This window comes from Pleurodeles waltl, chromosome 10 (genome assembly GCF_031143425.1).
Source record: "Pleurodeles waltl isolate 20211129_DDA chromosome 10, aPleWal1.hap1.20221129, whole genome shotgun sequence".
In the NCBI taxonomy this organism is placed as follows: domain Eukaryota; kingdom Metazoa; phylum Chordata; class Amphibia; order Caudata; family Salamandridae; genus Pleurodeles; species Pleurodeles waltl.
Window position 1 is genome coordinate 316,599,350 of NC_090449.1, and position 19,802 is coordinate 316,619,151.

At 42.5% G+C, this 19,802-nt stretch overlaps 1 protein-coding gene and 1 long non-coding RNA gene across 2 annotated transcripts in view; one reads left to right on the plus strand and one right to left on the minus strand.

Moving 5' to 3' along the window:
• The window catches only part of LOC138261506 (ankyrin repeat and fibronectin type-III domain-containing protein 1-like), a 1,513,685-nt gene that overhangs the window by 467,103 nt on the left and 1,026,780 nt on the right, over positions 1-19,802 (plus strand). The window lies entirely within an intron of this gene.
• LOC138260756 (uncharacterized) overlaps positions 1-19,802 on the minus strand; it is a 53,896-nt gene that overhangs the window by 31,637 nt on the left and 2,457 nt on the right. Inside the window, exon 2 of the long non-coding RNA XR_011198965.1 lies at positions 11,703-11,758. This is a non-coding gene — a long non-coding RNA (uncharacterized lncRNA). The remainder of the gene's footprint in view (positions 1-11,702; positions 11,759-19,802) is intronic.

The window sequence follows — 19,802 nt, forward strand, 5'->3', positions numbered from 1 at the left end:
GATGGCACGGCCACCATGAACCTTACCCAAAGCCCAACCCTACCAGGCACCATGACAAATCTGCCTATTCTTTCAGCACCAAGCTGTGATGGCCTCCTCCCAGTTGGTGCTAAGACCAAGAACTTACTCCAGCCTCCTTCGCACAACATTTTAGGCACAGGAAAAACTCTAGACGACCATCACAAAATCCCCAAACTCATGAGCAATACTGCCCCAAGATACTCTGCACAGCCTGCCATTGATTGGTCTCAATCAGGTAATGTTGTTCTAATGGTCAACGTTCCCAAGTTAAACACATCGACACATAGGGAAGGGGCAGACTCCATTAAAAATAAGGCAATCCATTGGATTCGCCATGTAAGAGGCTGTCGCTCTGTAATACGCAAGGACATAATCAATATAGCAAGATGGCCAGACCCGGGAACACACTTTGACATTTTAAACCTGACACTCAAGGATGGGACCATGGTGGACAATTTGGTGGCCCTAGATGCAAGAACAAGCCCACCAGCACATTTGCGCATCCAATTCAAATACCCTAGGCCACCTACGCACCACGGGGACTGCCTGAGCTACTGCCCAGCAAAAAAATGTTCTACCCTTGGCGAGAACGATTGACTTAAAGCTTCATCTAAAATCTATGCTGATAAACCACGCAACCAACTAATATCAATCACCCCCAGGCCTGCTGCAATCCCTAACACTGCCAGTGCAAGTATTCTCTCTCCCGTTCATGACATATTCCCTAAGACCTTTGACAGTTATCTGTGCAAATATGACAATACTGCACCTTTCATCTTGCAGGAATATTGCCCACCAAATCAAGAACTGATAACTAAGCCTGCAAGCACTTCCCTCACAAGGGCCAGGTCAGCTCCACTAGAGGAACATCACCACTCACCCCAGGTCTCACTGACCAACATTGGTATTGATCTACTTCTTCCCACTCAACCATACCTGCCAAATCAATCTCTGGCGGCTAATCACGTAAATACCAGGCAACTAGACAGTATAGTTCTACCACTCACCGGGGTACGACTTGTCTCATGGAACGTGGCAGGTTCGAAATCTATTCTCCCTCTTCTATCCTTCACTTCTTTTATTGATGAACATGACATATGTCTTCTTCAAGAGACATGGTCAACCAATCCACTCTTTCGAACAGGCTATTCAAACTTCCACATCCCTGCCATGCCCAGTACTAGAGGCAGGCCCTCAGGGGGCTTGACTATTTGGATCAGAACATCACTTAACTGTCATATATTACAGCTACCCACCGATTCTCCCGACCTGTTAGGTCTTCGTCTATCATTCGGGCCTAACACGGTTGTGAACATTTTCAATATCTATACCCGAGGGGTCGGGGGGGTCAAGTCTCCAAAACCCTTTGTGTCCTGGCAGCCCTTTTGCAAAACTGTCCCCACCATCATAAAACCATCGTGGCAGGTGACCTCAATGTCAGGTTCGAACCTCTAGGCTGGGAAGATCTCAGGTCCACAGACAAGGAGGACCGAGCTTGGTCTATCCCCGCCCTGTGCATTCCACCCATCAAAAGATGGACGCATGTCGCAGTCCAAGTTAAGTCACTGACCATGGAATTCGGGCTCAGGGCGTTAAATGGCAGAACCAAATCAGACGCCAAAGGCCATCGCACATTCAACAAAACCAACCACACCAGCAGAATCGACTACTGTCTATTCGACATAAGATTATGGCCCCTAGTCATCGATATGACGATCGTTGAAAGAACTGAAAGTGATCATAATCCTCTCTCTGTTCACACGTTAGCTTTGGGCAACCTCTCGCCCACGATTAACTCCTCAGTAGCAGCACCAGAGGGTATTAGCCTGGTTAACGACAAACAACACTTAAAGTGGGACAAGGTTGCGGCTCGGCCCGCACTCATCAACGCAGCCAATAACACCCTAAAGACTACATTAATGAACCTAGAGCTGGGCCCGCAATCCCCTATAAGGATATAAGCTTAATCCACACCTCATGCTTCAGGGATATCGCAGCCCACTTCTCAGTATCCACAGCCCATCATGGCAAGAGACCCATAGGTAGGCACCGCTGGTTCAATAAAATGTGTCGGTCCCTAAATAGGCGCTTAATGCAAGCTATTAAATCTGAGGATGCCACCGCCATCCGCCTAGCTAGAAAGTCCTACAAGTCAGCCATACGCAAAACCAAGCGTGACCAAGACGATAAGTGGTGGACAGCAATTAGTGACGCTGTGCGCGAGAGGAACTGTAGCCTGTTCTGGTCCCTGGCAGCGCAAGGCCCAGAAAGCAGTCGATTGGACATTACAACCAACATCGCCCCGAAAGACTGGGTAGATCGTTTTAGCAGGCTGTACTCCCATGACCATGATAGTCCCACTCCTGTTTGCGTGGACCCCTGCCCAAACACTTCTTTAGCACTCACAACAGAAGTACCCCAGCTGTTCTCTCAAAGTGACATAACTTATTCCCTAGGCACCATAAAACGCGGCATGGCCCCTGGCTCAGATGGTGTCCCAGCAGACCTGTTCTCAACCGACATCGCATCCTGGTCAAGATACCTCACCATCATAGCGAACGCAATAGCATCTGGGGCACCTATCCCTGAGTCCTGGAAAGGGGCTATTGTTATCCCAATCTTTAAAAAGGGCGACAGAGCATTCCCCTGCAACTATAGACCAATTAGTCTTATTGACTGTGTGCAAAAAGTCTTCTGCCACTGCCTCTTGGGAAAGATCGAAGACTGGTTGACTGAACATGATATCCTTAGTCCCCTCCAAGCCAGTTTCCGGAAGAAAATATCTACCACTGACCAAGCCCTCAGGTTCGTATTTTTATACTGGAAAACAGTGCTCATTGGTATTGCTTTATGTTGCTTTTGTGGATCTAAAGTCTGCTTTTGACCTAGTACCTCGCAACAAACTATGGGACACTCTCTCCCGAATAGGAATCCCAGAGCATATCATAGCAATATTGATACGGCTCCAAGAGGACAACTACGCACAAGTTAGGTGGGACAACAAGGGGGAACTAACTGATAGAATCCATGTATCAAGGGGTGTGCGGCAAGGGTGTGTCCTTGCCCCGACCCTCTTCTCTCTGTATATCAATGAAATCGTCCCTTCCATGCTTAGAGTGGAGGCTGATGCACCATCACTTGGCACACAAAAAATCCCTGTCTTGCTCTTTGCAGATGATACCCTCCTGATATCCAAGACCCCTAGTGGACTAAGGAAACTTCTCACGTACTTTGAGAAATTCTGCTCAATGTGGGGACTTGAAATCAATGCCTCTAAAACAAAACTAATGACCCTTAATCCCCATAGATTCTTTAGAGGGAAGTTTACACTAGAGGGCACCACACTTGAGAAGGTGGGCATTTTCAGCTACCTGGGTATAACATTGACAGACAACATGTCTTGGAAATCACACATAGGAAAGCAAGCCTTAAAACTAAAGCAAACAACAGGGGTACTATCAAAAAACTTCCACCTCTCATACAAAAAAACAATTTGCCCAGCAATACAGATATACAAAGCTCAGGCTGTGACCTCAGCACTTTACGGGGCTGAACTATGGGGGGGCTATGCTAAAATCCAAGACATAACCATAGCTGAGAACAACTTCCTGAGAAACCTTGTGTCCCTTCCGCCAAGCACTCCACTGTTCCCCCTTTTTAAAGGATCTTGGCATAAAACGCATCGGTCATAAAGCCGGCCTACGCCCTCTGCTGTATTGATGGCGTCTCTGGACTACCCCAGAGCTTGAGACCTTTACTGAAGCCCTGCAGGTTATTTTAAAAGCTGTTCATCTTCACAGAATCCCCTGGGCCGCACTTCACACCACATTATCTTGTGATTTTGTTAACCTAAAAGAGACATGCAAGTATGAGGCTTTTTGGGACATAATTACAGTCCCAATGGAAAGGAAACTGCACTTTCAGCTCCACATTGGAACACTACACACCACATTATCTTGTGATTTTGTTAACCTAAAACTGGAACACTACCATTAAGACTTTTCACCAGCCGCTGGTCACACAAAGAATCAACCGCCTGTCCAGCCTGCAAAGCCTGCAAAGCCTTCGTCGAGAATCTCCCTCATGTCCTTTTTGCCTGCCCCGCATACACTGCCTCACGTAGGAAATGGCTGGCCCGGCATACAGACTGCTGGGAGTCCGCAGCTCTGAAAATAGCCCTGCGAATCCTCAGATCAGACACTAGGCCAACGCTAGTGATCGCCGTTGCCAAGTTCCTCAGAGCTAGCTGGTTTGTCAGAGGGAAATTCTTATCTGTTTAATGATTCCAACAAGACTGTCCCATCGCACTGTGTGAGTGTATTTTATCTTTATTCCATTTTTTTATCATTATATGTATCATTATATTTATTACTTTGTGTATTTATTTGTATTTATTGCTGCTATGCGCTCTTATGGCTCTTGTATCCGAAATAAAGTTTCTTTGACTTGTTTAGGGATTGAATATACCTAGGGTGTCATTAAAAGTTATACTAAGTTTTGTTTTATATGTTTCCTTGTTATATACTTTGGGAAAAATTTAAGAAATAACATCATCTTTGTTTTAAACATCTTTGAAGTGATCCGTGTACCATGTATTTATGTATCATGAACAATATTTAGGAATATGTTCATATTCTATGTTAAGTTCAATATTTGGCAGTAAATTCATATTTCATGTAATGTTCACATTTGTATATAAGATGTTGTGGTGATGAGTCATGGGTCTTCGCTGCAAGTGTGGCTGGTGTCAAAGATGACATGCTAAACATCTGGATGGAAAGCACCAGAAAGTACCAGAAAGTGTCGCCGGGAAAAGAGGGAGCGATGTACAGACAATGTGCTCCTTGCAAGGACAATGACTGTTGTACAGCAAACACCAGCGAGGAGGCCCACAACGACCAATCATTTCTGTACAACTTCAACTGGAACCATTGCAGGGGAATGAGTGACCGCTGCAAGAAACATTTCATCCAGGATACCTGCTTCTACGAGCGCTCTCCAAACCTTGGACCCTGGATCCAAGCAGTAGACAGCAGCTGGCGAAAGGAGCGAATCCTCGACAGGCCTTTCTGCAAGGAGGACTGCGACACCTGGTGGCAGGATTGCAAACAAGACTACACCTGCAAAGAAAACTGGCACAAAGGCTGGCACTGGACAACCGGAGTTAACCGTTGTCCAGAGGGAGCTACATGTGTGAAGTTCATCGACGTGTTTCCACAGGCTTCTGGCCTGTGTGTGAAAAATTGGAGTAACTCTTACAAGTACACCACCTACACATGGGGCAGTGGACTCTGCATGCAAATGTGGTTCGAGGTCAGTGATGGGAGGGAAAACCCACCGTTAAAGTAGCAGAGTTTTTTGCTAAGAACTCAGGCCAAGTTTCAACCCACCTCGCCTTCACACTCCTAGTGGCTGCTAAGTTTCTGAACGGGGCTATTTAGGAAGAAGGCTGCACCCTTATTTACCCTTTTGTGCTAGTGGGGATTGGAAGAGTTTCAGACTCATGACCCAGTTGCTTGCAACTCATAATTCCAAGTAATATTCTTACTATATTTGTAGTCAGGTATCTATTGCACGACTAACATGTTCGGCAAATGTCATCACCTGAATCATGAACCTGTAAGCATATCCCCATGCCTGCTTAACTGCTGTCTAGAGATGCACTGGAACAGCATATGATATATTGTGTTTGTGCGAGGTGCTCTGGGACACACACGGTTCTCTTAATCCAGGACTACCAGTGCTTAGATGTCGTGTCTGGGACCAAACTCACATGTTGCCTTGACCACTGAGCTGTGAATCGTGGAAAACAGGTGTGACCAATAATGCCCAACTCTTGTGAAAAGGGATTTGTTCGGCATAATGATGCCAATAGCTGGGTGTACCAGCTCACCCTGGAATCTAGGAAGAATAATATGCTTTGATCCAAAGGTGATTATCCAATCCACTGAATCGAGACATTGAAATCCATTCAGTTTCTTTACATATATATGGGCCCATGATCTATTCAGCTGTCACAATGCCAGCTCTTGATTTTCTCTCGTTTTCTTTCCTACTAAAGCGTCTCTCCAGGTAGGGGTACTTTTGGTTTGTCAGCTCAGCCAAAAAGCTATTTAAATGCAACCAACGTCAGAGAACTGTAAAATATAGGATTGATAATCAACACATGACAAAAAAAATAATTTGTCACCAAGAACAACAGGTAATGCAGATGACTCTGAGAAATGTTACATCTGATATCAAATGTTGTATAGCAGTTTGTGAGAAGTACACTTTTCAGAGCAAATACAATATCCTAGCTTTATAATGAAGACCTCTGATTAGTCAGGAAGGGAATGGGTCCAATTAACAATAGTCTTTAATGCTGACAATGTTTTATCTGCATTATCCATGGGCTACCAAACAAAATGCACATGCTACCTCGTGATGGTCTTGAATAATCGTGAATAAAATTCTTACATTGTAAAAAAAAAAATATATATATATAAATATATATATATATAAAAAAAATCTGCACTTCATTCATCACCTTATATTTTCACACAGTTACGGCCAAGGTGCCCAGGGAGCACCAGGGTGATCGTGGGGGATGGGCATAAAGAGGGGAGTAAAACAACAGAGTGTACAAAATAAAAATAGTACCTCAATCACAGTGCCGTCATTGGAAGAACAGCAATTAAGGTGAACCAATCAGTCTTGGCCCATGCTCCAGCCAACAGAAGAGGAGGTGAAGCTGGCACATGCTGACCATTTAGAAGGCAGCAAATAAGAGTGACTATTAAGCCAATGAATGGTAAGCAATAGTTGCAGTGCGAGCTCCTTATTGTGTACAATAACACTCACAATCGAGATTGTCTGCAGCACACGCACTGAAACAGGTGTGACTTAAAATGAACATTCAGGTGAGTGTTTAGTCCTTTTTGACCTCAGAGTAAGAAGAGGGCTAAAAAACTGTTAACCTAAATGGTTAACCAGTTGTCTCACACCAAGGCATGGTGCTGTCTCAGAATACAAGGACTCTCATTAGGAAGAGGTTTGAAGTATCAACCTTTTGGCAGAGAGCTTCTGAATGTGTTTATGTGTGCTTGGATGTCATGGCATAGTGCCAGTGGGACTTTGTGTGTCATTAGGCAATGTTTAGAGCGAGCAAAAGTCAGTCCTCTTGTGCCGACCTATGTGTGTGATGCAAATAAGTGTTTAATCCAATAATGTGAGTTTAAGTGTGTAGTTATGTATGGAGTTCTGACAGGTGGAAATTCTATAAACTTCTGTAGAAGGATTGTTTTATTAAATACAAAAATCTTTTTGTATCTAAAGTGCCGCAGTCATGGAATTGTTGTCTTGTTACGAACAACAAGGCAATGTTGAAAAGGTTCTGCTGGAGCGCAAAAAAATGTCTCAAAGGCGATGGTGTTACCAAACATCTGGGTTTTTAATACTGGTATTTGTGGGTGATTTTGTACTATTTGCAATAACCCATAATGCCCTCCATCAACTTTTACATTATTTTGGAATGTCGTGTTAGGATAAAGACATTCATATTAGCACCAAAATGCCTAATTTTGTGGTGATGACCACCAACATAACAAAGACCAATAACATGAAAAACATGAACTCAAAAATAGGTTGTTATTTGAGTTAAAACATACCACTACCTATGGACTAGATTTTAAGACTACAAAAACTGGGAAAAGCACATCAGGAAGATTGTTCTGAATGTTTGGTAGCTGAAAACTGCAGTTGTTGCCCTCCTCAGATGAATGGTGCTTACTCGTTGGAAACTGCTAGGTAGACCTACCTGGCAAATTAGTCACAAATGCTGCTTGTGGGTCCCAGCTAGAGGTGAACAGCCTATTTAATTCCTTGAACATCACATGGAATACATTTTTGAAGCATCTATCACTGGTGCCAGTGACTGTAAACAATTACATCATATTCCTCAAAGATTATATCCATTCATTTAGCTACAGCATGGAAATGTTCCCTTTGCTTTACTTGTATCCGGCATTCAAAAGAACAGTTATTAGCAATGAGACTGATATACAACTTGGTCTGCCTTGGAGAAAGATTCAAAGTATAATAGTTCAAATTAGTTAAACAGTCTTGAAAGCACTGACCTGGGATGTTGGCCAGTAAATTCATTACCAACATGCACATCAATATTAAGGGGAACATATGAAGTAAATATGGAAAGAAAGCCCCTAAGAGCATTTGTACAAACTCATACATGCAATAGAATACAGTCCAATAATGTTAATGAAGGAGCAAGAGCAGCATTCAGAGATCATTATGGTGAAAAGGCCTGGTTAACCCAGCTACCTTTAACAGCAATTTAAGTACTACGGAAAACCTCAAAAGAAGCATCACAAACTGGCAGCTGTCTGTATGACCAGAACAAAAAAAGATATGGTCCAGTTTTTTTTTTTTGTCCAGATGTGTGACATTGGAGAAATATTTTTTCATTGTAGTTGCAAAAAAAAGCTTGGGCACTTGTTACAAGTAGTGGAATTTCACCCAAAGTAATAACTCTGGGTGAAATTCTGCCACTTGCAATTCCAAGGGTCTCAAAGTTATTGGGTAAGCAAACTTCAGAAACAATATTCCAGCTTAGAGAACATAACCTGCAGTAACAAAGGAGAGCGGACATTGGCACTCAAATAGGCTGAACCCTGCCCTAAGTAAACAAGAATTCATGGAATAGTTTTCATGGTACATTACTATCATATATACAACTATCTCCATTATGAGCCATTGATTTAAGACTAATATTTTGTATAGTTGGTGATGGCATTCCTAACCTCTGCATATTTGTATATTATTGGAATGTTAGAAGTTTCATTGAAGACAATGGAGTGCCCTGGGCGTCTAATGGCTGGTTAAAGCCCGGAGCTCCAACATTCCAATGTATGTCTCACAGCAACAGCTGTGAACAAAGGCCTCACGTAGCCTGAGGGGATTTCAATCCCCTCGAGTTCCATGAAGCCTTTATTTTATTTATTAGAAAATTCTGCCCTCTAGTGGCGGACTATTCTAATAGTCTTATAGCCCACAGTAGCTGGGCTGGCCATTTAAGGCACACTCCCCTGTTAAATGCCTTCGCCTTTGGCTCAGTCCTTTAATGGCCGGTCTACCCACTACGGCGGGCTATATTATATGAGTTGTCAGCACCTATTCTACACTATGGATTGCATGTGGCATCTTTGGCTGTAGTTGCTGCACTGGTTTAGGGTTTACTACTGGATCCTAACCATAACTGATGCTATTGCCACAATCCCCCTTTAATCCTTCATCCCCTTTGGTCTCAGAACACTGGTTGGGTCCAAGTCCTTAGTAGTTACTTTTGATTGTTATTAAGAATGTTACTGTAACATGCTGATTATTGTCTGTTTCTTATGAGTATCAGATTTTGCTCTGCATGTCTTTACAATGCATGCTCTGACAATGCTGTTTTTACCAAGAGTAGCCCTATCATGCAAATACATTAATACCTATGTAATAGTCCTTTACCATGCAAGCCTTTACTACAAAATAGTATCTTGACTCAACATTCATATTTATAAATGATTTTATAGAAAACATAGTTTATACAAATATTTTTAAACGATATGAAACTCAAAACATTACTACCGAAATGATTTTAAAAATTGCCCAACCAGAAATGGCATGCAAAAGTTACTGGACAGGAAGTCCAAACATGCTATTAATATTGTTTGAACAAAAATACACATTTAGCCATGAATGCTTCTTTTAAAAATATTGAGTTAAAAGAAAGTTTTGTTTGAAAGTGTAATGAAACCTTCAAAATATTATATGTAGAGACAGCTACCTTTTTGTGATCATTCAAGTGACTGTAAAGAGAGCACAATGCTCAATAGTTCATAAGAGAGTGCCATGTACCAGCAAAAAGGGGTAAGAACACCATATGTTATATACAAAACTAGTACCCAAATATATAAAACTCAAGCAAATTAGGAAAGCAAAAAAATAACATTTTAAAAAACATTTCAGATAATATGGAAGATTAATAAATTCCCAAGAAAAAAAACGACTTCACCTAGAGGACTATTTAACCCTAGGCAAAAGATAAATGTCAACACTGTTACACCGACTTAAACAAACTCTAATTATTTTACTCCTTACAGCAACCATTAAAGCAAAACCATCAGTAAATTACTTTTGTAAGTAAAACAACAGAGCACAATTATAACAAGACTTGTTTTCAGAAAAAATTAAGCATTGGTTGTTAAAACAGATTAACATAAATATTTTTCTTCCCTAAGAGGAAATGGAACACATCAAAACAGAGACATTTTAAAATAAACATTAGTTGTTTTTTTCCTGTAGATAGGAACATTTACATTCATATCCTGCAGACTCAAAAATAAATAAATGTCACAGTGTTTAATTAAACATTATATTAATAACCATTTCATTTTTTAAAAGGTTTTACGGTGGAAAGCATGCCTCTAGCCAACTTGGTTCAGTTCAAAGGCGGAAAACAATTATTAAAATTCCATGGTTACATGTATTATATGGACAGGAACACTGATCCCAAAACTTACTGGAGATGTGTGAATTACTTTAAGCTATTTACAGATGCAGAGCAGTTTCTGTTGGAGACCATGCTAGGAGATTCACTGAATATAACCACTCTTCCTCCACAACAAGGTAGGAAGAAAGAGGCATTGAGACCACTAGATCAGTATCAAGTGAGGTATCAAACAACATTGCTATGCATGTTGCCATAAACCTACCCACCATCCCAAATTTAAAACACATGATTAGCAGAAAACGACTGGTAAATAAAACACTACCTACCCAACCTAAACCTTTCAGTTACATCCTAACATGACCTAAACTAACTGGCACATTCAATCATGAGCCATTTTGTTTAAGTAATAAACATAGCCCTAAAAAGTACTAATATTGATTACTCTCCACTACCTCATAACCCTAGAAGAGAGTGAAACTTGGGCAATGGATGGGATGTTTAAAACCACCCCATTCATTCACCTAAATTTGCACTATGCATGCCATGATTAAGAACGATACTATGTATACGTACATTACTGCAAGAAAAAGAGTCCTCCACATACTTCAGATTTTTATCAATTATTAAATAAAAACATATTCGAATTAATGTGACAATAATAATTGATTTTGAAAAATTCGACAAAAAAGGAACTATTCCCTGGAATACAAATCCAAGGATGCTTTTTTCCACCCATCTGGTGTAAAATACAAAAAAACCTCCTTAGCTGGAGATTACATGTCTGACAGTAAGCTCAAGATTGAGCTCAAACACTTAATAGTGTTAGCTTTTTAACTCCTGAACATGTAAACAACTTCTATATAGCAATTATTCCATAACAATATTATTACCAAAATGAAGAAAAATTAGCACCTTTACAAAAAAAATTGAACTAACATGAATTGGCTATTTAAATAGGTGTGGTTGCAGATGGCTTCCATGCAGGAGAATGCCTCCCTTGTATACATTATACCTGGAGAAGGTAGATTGTGGCACAAGGGTTTACAAAATGGTGCAATGATGACAAAGCACCAGTTTGTAAATATGGCCCGTGATGGAGAACTGTTTTACACCACCGTAGCATGGAAAAAATGATACTACAGTGGCGCACAGACCTTGTAAATGAGCCCCAAAGTATTTTAGCTCCTACCTGAAGAAGTCTTCTATTTTCAAGTGTTCAATAGATTTGGCAAATCCTCTAGTCACCTGAACAGACAATTCACAATTAAACCATATATCATCTATATGAAATCCGAGAAAGTCCGAACCTGTAAACATTTTTTTTTTTTAAGTAATTAAAAAAATTAGAAGAGAAAACTGTAGGTGGGTGCAATTAAGCATTGATCTAGGAAACCACCTATATACTATTCAAACAACCATCTTTTGAAATAGCCAGAAGTAGTCCACAATGATAAACCATACAAAAACACAAATATATTACTTTTTCTCACTAAAAGACCAAAAGATATTAACACAGGAGAACCTGTTAAAAGAGACTGAAAAGAAAAATAGGGTTCAGAATGCAATATTATATTAAAAAAGAAAACATCCGCCTTTTTTTGTGAGAAAAGAAATATATAATGCAAAATAACAAAAAGTAAACACTGCATAAAATATATGACCAGTAGGTATCTTCTTTGGCAACCAGTATAGGAATGTAACAAAGCAAAACACACACATACATCATTGATAATATTAACTTACACTACATAACCTCCCTTATTCTGTCCTTGCTATAGATTAACCACTAATTACCCTTACCTACACAACCCAGCAGCATTCTTCAGTTCTTGACTGCATACTTGCACTAATGAAAGTGATGATAAAATAATCTATTTATAAAAAATGGCCACAGTTAAGAAATGAATAAAAGACCAATTATTTAAATGAGAACAATGAAATTCAAGTCCATTCAAACATTGTAAGAAAATGTTTTGTCTATTAAAAATTGTACTCCCTAATGTAAAATTGTATACAAATGTTTTATGTTTTTTATATTTAAATAATAAAAACAAAAATTACAAAATGTGTTTCCTTCATGTTTTAAATTCTAAAATGTAGTAATAAATAATTCATACCAAAATGTATGCATTTTAAAGTATTGTTATTTCTAGGTGTAGTTATTATATTTAATTTTAAAGTGTTGATAAATAAATATATAACTATATAGTTACCTATATATGTATTTCAAACTGTACACACCCATATAATTTTGAAACATTATGTACAAAATCTGAAAAGTTTACATTTAATGTTTTGTTAATTTATATATAATTGTAATTCATTTTACAAATTAATTCTCACCCTTACATCTCCTTCTTAATTTTTTTTTTAATATTTATTTTTAAAAAATCAAAAGAAAAAAACCTTAGTATTAGTTAGGGTTAGTAATTGAGTGTAAAAATACTAATTTCTGTACAAAATATAATCAATAATTGTAATACTCACCGCACCCTCTTCCCTTATTGCCTAGCATAATTTTGTGTAGAAAGTGTATTACATTGAAAAAAATATTTATATTAAATGTTGTTATTACTTTGATGGAATCCCAAACATCAATACACACCCTACTGTTTTCCCCTATAAATCTAACATACTGCTCCTAGGACAGAAGCTGTTTTAAAAAAAACACGTTGATTTTACATGTACATTCAGAATGTGGAAGGTGTCCAATGTTTCCACTTTGTGTATGGGATATACCTCACTTTGGGAGTCAGTATCAGTTTAATGGTTTGTGAACGCAACCATCTAGGCCTACCTTACAAGGGACTTGTTAAACTCCATTGAATCCCACCCCCCATTCTCCGTTATTCCCCTTTCAATTACCATTACTGGTGTCATTTGATTCCCTGTAATTATGGGGGCGGGGGGCTGGAAATTATGAGGATTTTAATATTTTGGGCAATAACATGCAGGAGTCTGTGTTTCGCCCCCAATTATCACTTATTTTTCCCATTCTTTTCTGTCACTCTTTCAGCAGCTGATATCTCTGCTTGAAACATAAACTACCTGTAATTCAATGGGCAGAATAAACAGGCCTCTCATAATAAGGCCCTGATTTATACTTTTTGATGCAAACCTGCGTTAGCGCAGGTTTGCGTCAAAAAGTTTACTGCAGGCAAACGCCATTCCTGGACAAAAACCAGGCATCATATTTAAGGAATGACGCTAGCCGGCGGTAAGGCCCGATTAGCGTCAAAATAAATGATACTAACCGGGTGGGGGAGGCGCAGGAGAAACAGGAGGCTGTGCGTCAAAGAATGGGGCTAGTCAGGTTAGAGTCAGAAAAATGACTCTGACCTGTCATTTTCTGATGCACAACCCCCATGGGCATGACTCCTGTCTTAGTAAAGACAGGAGTCATGCCCCCCTGCCCAATGTCCATACCCAGGGGACTTGTGTCCCCTGGGCATGGCTATTGGGCACAGTGGCATGTAGGGGGACCCAAGTTAGGAGCCGCCTATGGCACTTAAGAAAAAAAAGACTTACCTGGCATGGGTCCCCCCTATCCTTAGGTGTCCTCCAGGTGTGGGTGGGGGTGTCCCTGGGTGCAGGGAAGGGCACCTGTGGGCTGTTTCCATGGCCTCTGACCATGGAAAATGGCCCACAGGTCTCCTGATGCCTGCCCTGACCCAGGCGTTAAATAATGGCGCTAACTAGGCTTAGCACCATTATTTAAGGTGCTCCTCCTCCCGTGCGTGATTTTTGCACGGGAGGATAAATAAGGCGCAAAGGCCTTAGAGTCATTTTTTGCCCGGGAACACCTACCTTGCATCTCATTGACGCAAGGTAGTTTTCCACAGGCAAAAAATTACGTTAACTCCAATATTTTGACGCTCGACGGGTCTAGCATAAAAATATAAATTTGGAGTTAAGTTTGCGCCGGATTTGCATAAAAAAAATGATGCAAATCTGGTGCCAACAAAGTATAAATATGCCCCTAAGAGTCCTAGTGAGGAAATGCTGCATAAGGCATTTTATTTTTATTCCTCTGTTGAAATTACAACCCCTCCCCCTTGAGACGGTCCACCTTATCTTTTAAACAAACATATTTTCCATAGTACTGTTGGTATAAACCACACAATGAAATGAATTGGGGTTTGTTTTAGGATGAGGTACTTAATAGTTACTTTGATAATTTATACTAAAGATCTCATCCATAAAAATGTTATTCATTTTGCTCTTAGTGCAGGCCACCTTTCACTTTGCTAAAGGTAAGTCCTGTACTCTTCAGTCTTATGCACACTTTCCCCAAAGCCTCTTTTATGAGTCAAGGCACTGTAAGTAGAAAAATAACAATAACATCTTAAAGACAATGAGCACAATAGAGTCTATACCATTGAACAAGCGGTGCATAGTTCTTTGGCAGTGCTTACTTGGTAAAGTATTATGTGCAGGGGCCCAAATGTTTTCTGAGATCACTGTTGCAACCAAATGCTAAGGCTGCTGAATTCCAAGACGGCCTAGTTTTGCTTCCACCTTTTTCATCCCTGCTTTTTTTCTCATTTCGCTGTTTTCCTTTCTGTATCTCCCTCCTTCATTCTCCCTCTTTTGCCTTTCTTATAATCAAAATCTAATGATGAAAAATAAATCCAGGCCCGAAAAATGAGTGCTGGTGCTCATCACCTAGAATTTTTCTTTGAAAAATTGAGAAAGTTGATGCAAAATCTAATAGCTTCCTTTCTATACTAGAAAAGACAGTCAAGTAAGACAACCTCAGGAGTGTCCCTCCTGTGTATGCAGCTCTAGTTAGAGGCTCGATGACTGTAAATTCAAAATCACTTTTGATGCCACAAGAAACTGACAATTTCAGTACTATTGGGAAGGGTGGGTAAACCAACTAAATATTGGCACTCACTGTTACTTTTAGATCTCCTTCATATTTCCCGAAAACATTGCTCTCTAAATCCCCAACCCACTGACCCAGTGTCCCAACACACGTCAACACAGTTCTTCATAGCCCTCTCTAAATGTACTTTTTCTGCCTCTTTGAGATAAGCGATTGCTACTGCTGACTGAAACTACATGCCCTGCTCTCATAGGGATGCTTCCGGTGCAGCTGCCCATACTGTACTGATTCTGTGGGTGTGAGGGAAAGCTGTACTACTGATGTGATCTGTGCAGTGCTAACGCACACACTATACTTATTCTAAGTGTGTAAGGGAAGGCTGCACTATTGATTGGGCCTATGCAGTTCTTCTGCAAATATTGTACTTATTCTGTGCACTACTTATGTGTTTTATGCAGTTCTCTTACCCAAACTGTACTTATTCCATTAGTGTAAAGGAAGACTGCACTACTTACGTGACCAATGCAGTGCTGCTGCCCATACTGTACTTACTTGTGCACTACTGATGTGCCCTGTGCAGCACTGCTGCCCAAACTGTAATTATTCTGTCATCTGAGGGAAGGCTGCACTACGTATTTGCTCAATGCAGTGCTGCCGCAAATACGGTACTTGTTCTGTGTATTGGTGATGTGTCCTATGCAACACTGCTGCACATACTGTACTTATTAGGTCGTGTGAGGGGGAAGCCTCACTGGTGGTACAATGACGTGGCAGGATCCCTCACCGACGCCGGAACACCATGAAGAGCAGAGGAGGTCTGCATCACACAGCCTTCCAAAGTCCAGCGGCCTACCTACTTTCCAGTAGTGACTTTAAGGCTTAAATCTTTTCCAGGATGGCCCAGAGTTTATCTGCATCGGAGGTGAGAGTTGGTGTGAGGGAGAGGAGGCGCAGCCTGGGTAGCTTCTCCCACACATTGGATAGCCCCCTTCTCCTGTCAGCAACTGCCAATGATGGGTGTGGGGACGGTTGGCCCACATGCACTTTCGGACCCCAAACCCAGCATTTCCTGACCCCCCTACATGCCGCAGCCTCACCCTGGAGGGCTTGAAAGTAGCAATAACCACATACGTCCACTTGCCTCTGGAATCCTGGGGCACGAGGTGACCAGGTGATGTCCTAGGAAGCCACCCACTGATTTTGCCACCTCGCTGAGCGACTGGAGGCATGGGGGATGCAGAAGGCCCCTCCTGCAACCTCACAGGAGGAGGTGAGGTTTGCTGCATGACTAGGGGATGGAGGAGGTGGGGGTCTGAGGAGGAGACCTTCACTGACTGCCAATGTCTGAGGGGTGAGATACCAACACAACTTGCTCCCCTGGCACAGGGGGGACCCGGAGGACAATCCGCACAGCCCACTCCCCCATGTGACTCGCCTTTTTATGTGGGACTCCCTGAAAGGGGCTGCCAGGGCTCCAAACACGCACTTCACCTAGTACTGATCCATCTTGACACCTCCCGGGTGTTTCCCACTGCACAGCAGCCCCTCATCTTTCCCCGGCCGGGACACCAGTAAGAACCTCACTAGTGAAAGACAATGACTTTTCACCCTACAGACAGAGCCCACCATCTATTACTTCTCCACTCACCAGACACCCTCTGGACGTGAGACTCCCCCTCTATCACTCATCGCATCACCCTGATAAGCCTCATGGGCCTCCTAACGTCCACTACACCCACATCGGCGCTTGCAACTGTTGGTTCATGAACAACCGCGCTGGAAACTCTTCTTCCTGAAAACTCGTCAGGGAGTCTGCTGCCGCCAGACGACAAGTTCGATGAACTCCTCGTGGCCATTGAACATTTCTGAATCTCCATGGAATAAAAGATAGGCTCTTTGGTAGGTGAACTGGGCTTTCTGAGGGCTGACCACTGCAAACTCTCCAATAGAGTGTTGAACGGAGAAGAGGCGCTGTCAACACTACAACCGCAGGTATCCACTGACCAATGCTGGCTCGTGGACCTCCAGAACCAAGCGAGGATACTTGAAGAGCAGGTGGAGGACTCATAGGGAAGCTCCCACAGGAGTAACATCTGTATCATAGGTGTACATGTGGGTATGGAGGGCTGGGATCCCCTGGCATTCCTGGAGAACTGGTTTCACTCCTTTTTCCCTGCTTCTAATCTCACTCAGTTTTTCTCACTGGGGAGGGCCCATTAAGGCCAGACGAGACGAATGCTCCCAGGAACACCTCCTCGCCACATGCTTGCTAAACTCCTTCACTTGAGAGAGTGTGACGCTATCATATGGGCGGCAAGGCAAGCCGGAGCACTGAAGATTGAAAACCGGTCGATCATTCTGTTTCCAGACTACACCCCAGCAGTTCTACACCATCGAGCATCATTCTTGAGCACCAAGAAGCAGGTTTGTGAACTAAGTATTCAATACTCCTTGTTGTTCCCCGCTCAACTTAAAGTGCTCCTAGAGGGCACGTCCCTCTTGTTTACTGAACATAAGTATGCCTGAGACTGGATTGTAAGGCACCACACTGAGCTGCGGGATAATGCCAGTTCCTCGGAGGGGTAAAGAGAACCCCACATTTTCACCTTAGATAACATATCCACAGCAACAGAAAGGCTCTGCCAGGTCTCCCAGGTGCCACCACTGGTCACGCCACAAACAGCAAACAATATAATATGACTCTGTCCACCCCTCACGGTGAGCTACTGGTCCTGCTAGGCTCCCGCTTCTTGGCCTCAGCCATCTAAGAAAGCCTAAGCCAATCTAATTTCTTAACAGTTCTTGCAGAGAGCAAGGGCCCTTCTAATGATGGACCAATCTCCTACCCTCCTCTCTCCCTTCCCTTATTCCTCCCACTAACATTGGTGCTGAGCCAAGATAACACCACTGTTCGATCCAGGCCCACTCCATGCTCAGGCCCACCTCATGCTCAATCCGCTCTTCACACCTCCAAGTCACCCCCTCATCTTCATTCATGGTTCCAAATACCCCTCATTTTGGTCATGGTGCCATTGCAGTATGTTCTACATGTTTTACCAGTTCACTCCCCCTGTCATTACAGTTTCTTACTCGGCAACCTGACCTGGGATGTGCTCCCTAAAATTCCCACCACAGAAGGAATGCTACAGGATGGGTCCTCGTGAATGTCCTCTTCACCAGCCTGGTAACCCTTGTGGACAGTCCTACCTACCTACTCCATGGCACCTCCTGACAAGACAAGGTTTCTGACCCTTAACATCCGTGGCATACATATGTTGGGGAAGCGCTACTCCATCTATTTTCACATCAAATGCTGAAATGCTCAAATTATATTTCTCCAGGAAACCCACAGTACATCAACAGAGTTACTGTGCCTGCCTAAGCGCTGGAGGGAGCTTTTCGTAGCCACCACCTCCTCGGCCTACACCTGCTGGGCTCTAATTTAAATTTGCCCTGGAGTCCCCTTTGAGGCCATAGATACAGTTGTGGATAAGGAGCGACAATATGCTATAGTAGACAGCTGCCTCGATGGCAGTATCTATGACCCTAATGGGGATCAGGGACCTTTTTGGGCAGCACCATCTGGGGTGCTGGCGCATAGAGTCGGGTCGCCATGGATCCTGGGTGGTGACTACAGTTGCACCCTTGAACTCCAGCTCAACTGCTACCGGTCCTCCTATTCCCCCGCCTCACCCATATGCCCTTTAGCCAATGGTCCCTGTTGAACACATAGAGCTCCCTGAACCCTCACTCTCAAGTCTACTCTTTCCACTCTATGGTGCACATCTTATATATATGACCCGACCACTTACTTCTCTCTACCTCCATTGTAGGCTCGATCAAGCACACAGACTACCTAGGTCGCATAATCTCTGACTATGATATCCATATCCTAGAAGTGGTCCTCGCTTGGGGACTTCCTTGGGAAACACTGGAAGACTGTGCCTTCTGAGAATCCCAAATTCATCCACATCACTCAATACTTCACAGAAAATAACAACATAGCATTCACTAGAGCGCATGAGTGGGATGCTTTTATGGTAGTCAATAGGAGAGTATGCATGCAAGAGATAGTGGGAGACTTTAGGACACTAGATAGAGAGCTTGGATGCTCTGAACAACAGATCGGCCAACAGATCGACCATTCTGGAAAAAAGCTGCATTCCTAGACACATCCAAATGCTACATGCCATCCGAGGCTAAAACCCATTGTGCTTCACTTCTAGAGCAGCTGCGCTGCTTCAATCTAAGGGCCTATGTGGCCAGAATACAGCATCTGGGGGACAAATCTGACCACCTCCTCGGTTTGTTAGTGCGCTAAGACACCCACTCAGGGTCGATCTTGGAGATTACCTCACCTCCCTCCCCCTGGCACCACGATATATGCACAACATTATATCCTTAACGCATTCTTCACTTACTACTCTTCTGTATATGCTGCAGCCCCTCACTCTCATGCCG